Genomic DNA, 10,936 nt, shown 5'->3' with positions numbered 1-10,936 from the left:
GGTTTGAGATGGATTAAAGGTAAATCCATGTGGCTCAGGCTGACTTTCTTAGTCAAGTCTTAGCTCCCTCCGTTTGAGATCTCCTTAACAAACTCCCTTTCATGTGTACCTGCATGTTATTCATTCTGTCCGTCTGGAGAACCCTAATACGTAGCCCCTCCACCACTACCCGACTCCTTCACTTGACCCAGTCAAGCCTTGGTATTCGTAGCACTGAAAAGCAGTTTGTGTGGACACTGGGCCAAAGAGGCACCACAAATGGTGACCCTGGGTCCCCGCCATGGTGGGAGATAGACCCAGCAACACCATATGAGCCTCCTTCCACTGCCACATGAACCAGAATACAGGGAGGTAAACAGCCTCAGCCCAGGAGGAGAGTTTTGGAAAAAAAAAAAAAGGAAAACATAAAATCTTATCTTATCTTCATCTATTTATGATAGTCTTCATCTAAGGAACAGGGGCTTAGATTTTCTAACTCTTTGTGAGTAGAGGGTCTTTCATGTATCTCTCATTGATATTCACTGACAATGTCCTGGCTGGGTAGCGGATGGGATATGAGACTGCATGCAATGTAGATCCTTCTCCTATGCAAGTGGGTCCAGTGGTGTGCACTTTGAAAAATATCTCGTAATATAAAAAGAGCCATGGGTAAAAAGGTGATAAAGTGACTGAATTTTCCATTAGGCAAAGTGTGGGGAGATTTTTCATAGATAAGGTGACTGTTGAATGGTTTAATCAAGGATTTTGCAGTCAGAGTTTGGGTGGATATCAGGAGTAAGAAAGCCCTGCAGGGATCCCTGGCAAGAGGAGAGAGGCAGGCGGGGTTGCAGAGGTTTTGAAGTGCATGACATACTTAACAAAAATTAAGTGATCCATTCTGGTTATCATGCATTTAAAGGGGAAGGGAGGAGTCATTTGGCTGAGGTGTGAGATGTTGCTGAAGGAAATGTGTACCAAGCCCTAATTGTCTTCTAGGGGATATCTCTATGAAAGGACCTGCAATTTCCCAAGCGCACATGGTGCTGAAACATTTACACTATGGACCGCAACTTATCTTGGCTCCTTAGGAAGAACCAAAAAGGGAATGCCCAGAGACAGGGTGGAGGAAATAGCTTCTGCTCGCCATCTCATCTTAGTCCCTAGTGATATTATTGGGTTATTGATAATGGCTTCTGTCCGTGACAGGCAGAACAAGCTCCACTCTTCCCTGTGTCTGTCTAATGACAGCATTTGGCTTGGCTGATCCGTAACACACTATGGTCTCGGTCCTGATCATTAGACAACATCATCAGTTAATAATAAATAAATGTTGATTTACTGTCAGAGAAATAAGACATCATATAAATTAGATAGGTGTGCTAAAAATGTAATCATTAGGTTGAGATGAAAAGAAAGGAATTAAGTGTTTCTGAGGTTCATAAGCGTGATGGCTGGGTGTTAGCATGCATGTGTGAGATGTGCCACCCTTGAACCTGGTTATGATATTGGCACGTTACCTATCTGACATGAAAACAACAACAAGAACAACAAAAATGAGGCCATGAGTGTGTATAAATGAACCAAAATAGAAAAGCATTGCAACGTACCTCTGAGTGCTAAGGACTGAAAGGTTTAAAACTCTGCAGTCGTGCAGGGGTTTTCACATAAAATATTACCTTTGCTTCTCAGAAGAACCATGCGAGTTAGGTTCTATTGCTCTCCTCACTTTACAGCTTGAAGAAACTGACAATTTTAGTAACTTTTCAAGGTCACACAGCTAGTAAGCGGTGGAACTGGGCCATAAACCCGTATTTCCCCAATTGTATGCTCTTTCATTTTCACAAGTAGTCCTTGATACAGGACATTTTATGTCTTGGCGCTCACAAATGTGAATGTGGAAACTGCAATGTGGAATACTGGATTTTGAGATCACATTTGTGAGATTGACAGCCCAGAACCTACAGAACCTGAGAAAATTGTAAGCGAAAGATGAGTGGAGTGAAACTGTTAACTCATGCAATACGGGCATTTTGACTTTAATAGGGAAATTCTATCAATGTAAAAGCCTTGGGATGAGGGGATGGATCACAAAAGATGGCTGCACAGTTCCTTACCCATTGCCTCACTATATTCAATTTTTTCATTTTGCCAAGTCACCAGTACACCAAGTGGAGGAACCAAAACTTACAATCTTTTTGCATTCATTTATGTAATAATCAGCTCTGAGGTTTTTGTTAATTTGTTTTCTTCTTTTTGTTTTTGAAAGTGACAATATAAGCAATGAATTTTTTTTTTGTTTTTTTTGGGGGTGGTTTTTTGTTTTTTTTTTTTTTTTTTTTTTTTTTTTGAGACGGAGTTTCACTCTTGTTACCCAGGCTGGAGTGCAATGGCGCGATCTCGGCTCACCGCAACCTCCGCCTCCCGGGTTCAGGCAATTCTCCTGCCTCAGCCTCCTGAGTAGCTGGGATTACAGGCACGCTGCCACCATGCCCAGCTAATTTTTTGTATTTTTAGTAGAGACGGGGTTTCACCATGTTGACCAGGATGGTCTCGATCTCTTGACCTCGTGATCCACCCGCCTCGGCCTCCCAAAGTGCTGGGATTACAGGCTTGAGCCACCGCGCCCGGCCAGTTTGTTAGTATTTCTTAAATTTGAGAATGAAAAATTTATTCCCAGTTCTAAAACTCATCTGCTACACAATCCTCAATTGGGTATTTTGTGACTACACATTGTGTATATGTTTGTATGTGGCTGCATGTAAAGTGTGTGTTTGAGAATGCGCATGTGCATTTTGGAAATCATTATTTATAGCTCTTAATTAAAAATTTTTAAAGGAACTATACAGGCTTAGTTCTTTGTTTTCAAATGTGAGTAGCTAAAATTAGATCCCTCATGCACCTTGCCAGAGGAAAACTGTGCAATATGCGTAATGTGCTCTTGTCCCCTCTAGAGAGGTGGGGCTAGAGTGGAAATGGCTAATCCTCTTCACGGGGTATGAATTGGAAATTGAGTTTTGCAAACGAAGTCAGAGATAATTTCCCATCTTCATTATTTATGGAAATCAGTTACTGTATTTTAATTATCCACTATTTGTATCGTCCACATAAAATGCCTTTCCTTTTATTTAAACTGCAAATAATTGCCAGTAGAATTATTCATTGGAAATTGGAATCCACTTTTTTGATCTCTAGAAAGCCTATTAATAATGAATGAGGATGTTATTTATTTGTTACAATTCCACAAATGGAAACTGAAGAAAGACTCTATATTCCTCACTTATCTCCTCTGAAAACACCTAAGTAAACTCACCCCAGGAGAAATGCCAAAATGTGGAAAAACGTAAAGATGAGAACAATATTCTTTTTTCAACAAATGAAATGCCTACTCATTTCAACAAATGTGTGCCTACTATGGGAAAAGCACTGTTAGGTGAAGTCAGGGAGTAAGTTAAGAGAGACTTGAATTTTGCCTTTCAGGACATAATAAACATTCATAAAATCCTTGACATTTGCAAGCGGTATACCCTGAGACTTTCATCAATTACCTTATTCATGGATCTTACTATAGCAGATAATTTGCTATATAAAATGCAATAAAATATAACTGAAAAATATAAGTGACCCCTTTGGATCCTTAATGATTCTATAAATACAGAACTCAAGTAATTTATAAAGCTATTAAAACAAATATTGCCATTAATATAAACTCTATACTAGGCTATCTCTCACTTGAACAATTTTTGCACTATCCAGAGAGCTTGCTATAATAGCTTCACGAGTTGCTTTTTCCAGTTTTGGCACAGAATGTAGGGTGGATCTTTCATGTCTGAACTACAGAAGAATCTGAATCTTTGCTTTTAAATATTATTTTTAAAACTATGTATTATATTAAATAATATTATAAACTATGTTAAATATAAGTATATATTTTTTTTCTGGCCAAAGCCATCACTTGATTGGATATACTTATTTTTCTCTTCATTACCAATGATAGAAGCCAATTTTCTTATTAGGAACTTTTTTCCCCCTCTCATTCAAAGAACCAAAGTTTGACCACATTTTTAGCTAAGCAGATAAACTTGTTAATGGGTTCCCTGGGGCTTCCCAGGTGCTCCCACAAACTATAGAAGTCACTTCTGAACTTCAGCCATGGAGTATTGAATTCAAATTTGGGTCTCACAAAAATTAAAATATAATATCCATGATGAAATTTGAAGCCTTTCTAAATAGTCAAAGTACTAACTTCTATAACCACAAATGAACAAGGACTGATATATATTCAATACTAGGGAGAAAGTGACAGATATTCAAAGGAAAGCCACAGGTAAACTTAATTTCAGAAGCTGCAGGGGAGTTTGAGGATGACTACAGGTAGGAGGTAGCATTTTTTCCCATAGAATTACTTACCCGCAGAATTCCCTAATCTCCTTATAAGTTTAACTGTTAGTATAAAGAGGGACAGCTCTTTAAACCCCAGGAAACAACCTTCCTACAGAGAGTGAAAAATATTACCACCATAGTTTGCCCAAAAGCAGCCACCAATTAAGAAAGGCTTCAAGCTCAACATCTAACTATCTTAAATTCTAATCACTCTTCTGAACTCCTAATATCACATTGGACTAATCTATTACTTAATAGAAGCAATAATGTTAATATAAGTAACAAGAAGATATTATCCATTGCATAAGCTTATGTCAGGCTGGACTAATTCACTGACAGTTAATAGCCTAATAGACTTTGAGGATAGGTAAGACTTAGAAATGTGTCATAGACATAGATAGACATCATAGACATTTTGAGTAGAGGAAACAGAATGAGCAAAGATGTGAGTGAGAAGGCAGAGAGCTTTCATGAGGAAAGTGAATAGTGTAATCTCACCTAGCTATAAAGGTAATTTCTCATGTGAAAAATAAGAAAAATGCTTTGCTCTTTTTGGAAATATATTAAGATGAGATATACATGGAAATAATGGCAGTGTATTTAAAAATACTATGGAAAATATATTTAAAATATTTTTAAATGCATAATGATCTGGCAAGAAAGCAAGGGAAAGATCCAGAAGCACAAAGCAACAAAACAATATTACTTCAGAAACATAAGCTATGGTGAAGCCAGTTCTGCCCTAGGACAGCTTCTAATCCCTTATTCCCTAGAGCGCAAATTTGAGGGATTGTGTGTGGATATGAGATAAAGCCTGGGACCTGGCAAAATGGCCAGGAAGATGGCAGAGACCATCTTGCAGCCACAGACCCTAAAGGCATGACCCTGAAAGAGGCCAAGGGGGAACATGTGCCTTGCAGAAGGAGAGAATGGGACTAGTTGCCTGGGTTGAGGGTGTCTCTGGATGGAGGGGCAAGAGAGGCTTCTTAGAATCCCTAACTGGAAGACTGCTCTCCCACGATTGTGAATTCACAGCTCCTGTGTGGCTCCCATAAGTTGTAAGCTTGGACCTAGGTTGGTAAGACTCTAAATCCTTGGGAAAAGCAATGCAAATCCTCATTGAAGGAATGCACTTTAAATGCAGGCATTGCTAACATTTCCATGAATTGTTAAAACGTGTAGCTCACTACGTACATGAGGAAACAGATCACCATGAACAAAAGTCAGTGCTCAACAGTCAGTGCTCAGTGCAGAAAAAGAACTTCAAAAACTACAGATGGGGTAATTTTTCGAAAGCAGAGTATAAAATATGTATGTATAATTATGTGCAAAGAAATGAAAATGACTATCAGTATAATTTAGGAATAAGAGAACATTTAAATCCACCAGTAATATTTTTAAGTAACGAAATAAAACTTCTTAGAGATATGAAACATAATAATTAACAAAAAGATTTCGATAGATGGATACAAAACAGATTGGTTTCAGCTATGGTGAGAATTCATGACTGGAGGATAATCTCAACAAAATAAATACCAAAAATCTAGAATAGAGATTCACAAACTTCCTCAGTTCATGACACCATTCATGTGTTACTGCCTCAATAATATTTTTGTAGTCCCCTAGAGCAAAATAAATATGCAATATTTCTTTTATTAAGTAGTTAGGCTCAAATAACTTAAATTTTAGTATTTTGCATATTATACAAAGAATAGCCAAATCTCTCTTAAAAATGAAACATTCCCACAGTGTCCCTGTGAATTCACTCTGGTTTCCCAGTATTCGTTGACCTACAGTTTGAGAACCATGGATGTAAAGTAAATAAACAAAAAATGGAAAATGTCAAAGCCAACTTAAAGAGACTCCCATGTAGGTCTAACATATGTGTAATTGAAGTTCCAGAAGAAGAAAGGGAAAAGACATGGCAAGAGAATTTTCCAGAATTAAGACAAAATTTATGGATTCAGAAAGAAAAGCGAATTACAAGCAGAATAAATACAAAAACCTGGGCGTGGTGGTTCGGGCCTATAATCCCAGCTACTTAGGAGGCTAAGGCAGGAGAATCACTTGAGCCCAGAAGTTTGAGGCTGCAGTGAGTTTTGCTCACCCTACTGCACTCTGGCCTGGAGTAAGACCTCATCAACACATTAAGTCTCCATCACTAAAAATGTTTTTAAAAAAGAACAGATGCAATAAAATGCATATCTAGGCATATTTTACCAAAACTATAGAATAGCAAAAACAGAACGACCTTAAAAGTAAAGACAAAAATCTAATTCTTTTGTTTCCTTTCCAACTTTTGTTTTAGGTTCAGAGTATATGCGCAGGTTTGTGACATGGGTAAATTGTGTGTTGTGGGGATTTGGTGTTCACATTATTTTGCATTCAGGTAATGAGTATAGTACCCTACAGGTAGTTTTGCATCCCTCACCCTCCTCTCACAAACCACTGTCAAGTAGGCCCTGGTGTCTATTGTTCTATTCTTTCTGTCCACGTGTATTCAATATTTAGCTCCTACTTAGAAGTGAGAACATGCGGTATTTGGTTCTCTGAGAACTGATTTCCTAATACTAATAATGATCTCTCTTATCCAGAGAGAACCATAAGTATTTTGGAATATTTTCCTCCAACTTTTTACCTGTATATATCCAATAAAATATATACTTTTGAAAAAAGATGCAAAACCATATGTATTGTATGAATCTCAATTTAAAATAAATAAATAAATACACACATATGTATATACAAATTGAGATTCATACAATACAATGGTATTTGTTTTATTAAGTAGTTAGGCTCAAACGACTTAATAGTAATATTTTGTATAGTATACAACAAATAGCTGTGTCTCTCTCAAAAGACATGTAATTATATCTGTAAATTGAGATTCATACAATACATATGGTTTTGCATCATTTTTCAATTAACACAGTGTGACTTTCATTTACCTATTCAACAAATGATCATCAAATGACAGTTAACTAGGATTTAGTGAATGATTGTAAATAAATAACATTTAAGTATATGGCAAGGTACTATACTAAATATTTTGTGAATATTCAGTTATTTCATGTTAAGAACAACTCCATAGGATAGTTATTATTCTTGTTTTGCAGTGAATACACTTAGTTTTTGTTAATTTTAAGCATCAGATGTAGTATTTGAGAAATGTTCTTTTGCCTATATGTTTATATTATATTCTTAATATAAATTTTTAGAAGTGAAACTAATGTTCAAAACTCATGAACTTCCTAAAGTTACTAATAAAGCCAATCTGCTTTCAGGTAAGATTTTACCTAATTAACACTGTGACCACACCCTCAACAAAACTTTTCCAATATTGAGTATAAAAACTAATTTTAGAGGTTGACAACTTCTGATAATATTTTAAGAAGGTTTAAAAGTTTATTTCATTTGATCATGATCGTATTGTGATTTTACAATCACAGTATTAACAAACGTGTTTGAATGTTTTTTATTTACAAATGTGTTTGAATGTTTCTCACGTTAGGCAGTGCTATCGCTTCTTGTCTGATATCTGCTGAATTTTCTCTTGGTGTTTCAGCATTTTTCTCTAAATGCATTGCAGGTCTTCCTAATGTATATGAAGAACAGTAATATTGTATAATATATTTGTGTCATGTATTCTTCAAATATGTATGACTTTTATTTTACGGTTTCCTGGCAATTTTTCAATCAAATGAATTGTGCATGTATATCTTTTTCTTTTCTGTTGTACTTAGATTATCCATTCCCATCCCAAGGTTAGATAGTTGTTCACCTATATTGCCTCTAAGTGCGTTAATATTTTATTATTTTACATTTAACTCTTTAAGCCTTCTGGAATATTCTTTGCTATATGTACTAATGTGAAGATTTATTTTAGTTTTTGTTTTCCAAATGTTTAACCTTGCCTGTAGAGACAAATTCTTCCCTATGTCTTTAAAGCAATACTCTTAATAGTCACTGCTAACAGACTTCAACTTTCCTCCTATTTTTTTAAGACCCATTGCAGTTTTTAGATCCACCTCTCTGCCAAAACATTTCTTGTCAAGTCACCAATGACCTCCCCATTATTATTTCCATTGGGCAATTTTCAGTCTTGATGCGATTTGATCTGTCAGCAGTATTTGTACAGCTAACCACCGTCTCTTCTAGCAACAGATTCATCACCACAACCTCCTACCTCACCAGCAATTCTCCCCTCCCCTCTGCATATTCGTGTCTCTTAGTGCTGACAGGACCTAGGCCTCTGCACATGGACTTTTCTCTCTATGCGCATTCCTAACCCGATTTCATCCAGAATCACAGCTCCTTATAAAATTTGTATACTCTGACTCCAGGGTTTATGACTGGAGTCTGTGTCTCTCCTCTGAACTCTAGAGATATATTAATACAACAGCCTTCTCAATATTTCCACTGGGATGTCTTAACAGGCATGCTAGGTATCTCATAGCCCAAATTAAATCCCTGATCTTTCCAAGGCCATTTTTCATGAGGTCATCTCAACTCAGCTAATAGAAACTACATCCTTCAGGTGTTCAGACCAAACATTTAGGAATCGCTCTTGACCCCTCTCTTTTTCTCATACCTCACTTTCACGCCTTCAGTAAATCCTGTTGACTCTACCTTCTGCAAAATCTTCCATACCATCTGCACTGCTACTTTGTTCATCATCTCTTGGCTGGATTTTTGCAATAGCCTTCCACTGGTCTTCCCAATTTTAGTCTTGTTTCTTTGCAGCCTATTTTTAACTGAGAAACTGGAGTGATCATTTAAAAATGGAAATCAGATCCTGCCATGCCTCTGTCCCGTGCCTTCCAATGGCTTGCCATCTCACTTGGAGTAAAACCTGAAATCTGGATAACAGTGTAAAAGACTATATGATCCAATCCCCAGCTCACCCCAGTCCCTCTCTGGCCCCATTTCCTGCTATTTGCCTGCCTCAGTTATTACAGCAAGAGGAGGATTTTGTCTCCTTCTTTCTTGAACACATCCAGCTGGTTCCCACTTCAGTGGCTTTGGAGTTGCTGTTCTCTTCTGGAAGGCTGTGTCCCAAGATATATGGGTGGGTAACTCCTTCATCTTTTTAAAATCTTTGCTCAAAATTACCTTCTTGGTGAGGCCTTCCTCATTATCCTATTTGAAACTGTATTATTCCCTCATCCTTCTATTCCTTTCCTTATCCACTATATTACTTTTATCATTGTTGTATATATCAGAGTCTAATTTACGCACATTTCATCTCTTTGCACGGATCCTTCTCTCAATTATTGAACCAGTATCATCTGATTGAATCACTAGGATTTTGTTAAACATAGTTCACATCTAGTGTAGAAGGCCTTTCTTATTATTCTTCTTTTACAAAATTCCCTTAGTTATTCTTGGCTTTTTATGCCAGCTTAACTTTAAAAGTACTTCATCATGGTCCTAAAGAAGAAAAATCAAGTTGATATTTTTATTGGAATTTCATAATACAGGGACATTCATGTGCAAAGAATTAATATCTTTATATCATTCACTCTTCCTTTCGCAGAATGTGGTATGTTTCTCCATTTATTCAAGCCCATTTTCTTTTTGACATTGCTTTTGTAATTATGTATTTTCTATAGCTCTTACATGTTTTATGTTTGAGTTAATCCTATATGTTGTAGCTTATGCTTTTTTCCCCTGCTTTGTTCTATGGTTGCTACTTTATTCCATTATGTATATTCAAAAGATCATTTTCAATTAGTTATTTTTTCAAATTTCTATCAATCAACAATATTGTTCAACTGTCTTATTATTGGCAGCAGATTTTCAATTTACTCCTTGAGTTTTTGAAGTAGACATAATGATAATTTTATCCCCTTTTCATCATGGTACAATACCTTGCCTAAAACTTCTGCAGAGTATTGAATTATAGTGGTAGTCACTAGCTTATTGGTTTCCCTCTCCTTGTTCACACTGCTGGTTTAAAGTGGATGCCTTTGTCATATTAAAAAAGTATCCTTTCACTCCTGATTTACAACGTACTTTTTTGAAAAAATAAGAAAAAGTCAAGAAGTTTGTCTTGTGCTTTTTATCAGTTGAGCTATATTACCTATTAATCTGATTAATAGATTTTTCAATATTAAACTAAATAAGTGGTTGCAGTGGGTGATTTTTTAAAGAGGTACTGTTGAATTTAATTTATTAATGTTTAAATGAGGATTTTACATCTATGTTCGTAACTGTGTCTGTTCTAAAGTTTTCACCTTGGGGCTATCTTTTATCAATTGTTGGAATGGGCAGTTTTGTGAAATAAATTAGGAAGCAATTCATCTTGTACAGGATAGAAGGCAAAAAGTGAATATAACCCTGTGTGTGTTGAGGTGTGGGCTTACACATTTCATGGAGAGTATATGTTCCTAAGAAATTTCACAGAATTTATTGTTAAAAACTGCCTGATTGCAAAGCCTTAAAACATTTTTGATAATTTATTGATTTTCTTTCTCATGAATATTGATGTATTTCAGTGTTCTACCACTTTAAAAAAGTCTTGATAGGTTTTTTCCAATAAATTGCCTATTTCTACTGAATTTTCAAATTATAATTG

At 36.2% G+C, this 10,936-nt stretch overlaps 1 non-coding gene across 1 annotated transcript; it reads left to right on the top strand.

Moving 5' to 3' along the window:
* Positions 1 to 1,402: 1,402 nt before the first annotated feature.
* On the top strand, positions 1,403 to 1,506 carry LOC119468273. Its single transcript, XR_005196932.1, has one exon. It is a non-coding gene; the product is annotated as a small nucleolar RNA U13 (small nucleolar RNA).
* The last annotated feature ends 9,430 nt before the right edge of the window (positions 1,507 to 10,936 follow it).

This window comes from Cebus imitator, unplaced genomic scaffold, assembly GCF_001604975.1.
Source record: "Cebus imitator isolate Cc_AM_T3 unplaced genomic scaffold, Cebus_imitator-1.0 Scaffold405, whole genome shotgun sequence".
Lineage (NCBI taxonomy): Eukaryota > Metazoa > Chordata > Mammalia > Primates > Cebidae > Cebus > Cebus imitator.
The sequence above is the reverse complement of the archived record's forward strand: the minus strand, read 5'-3'. Positions and strand labels throughout refer to the sequence as shown.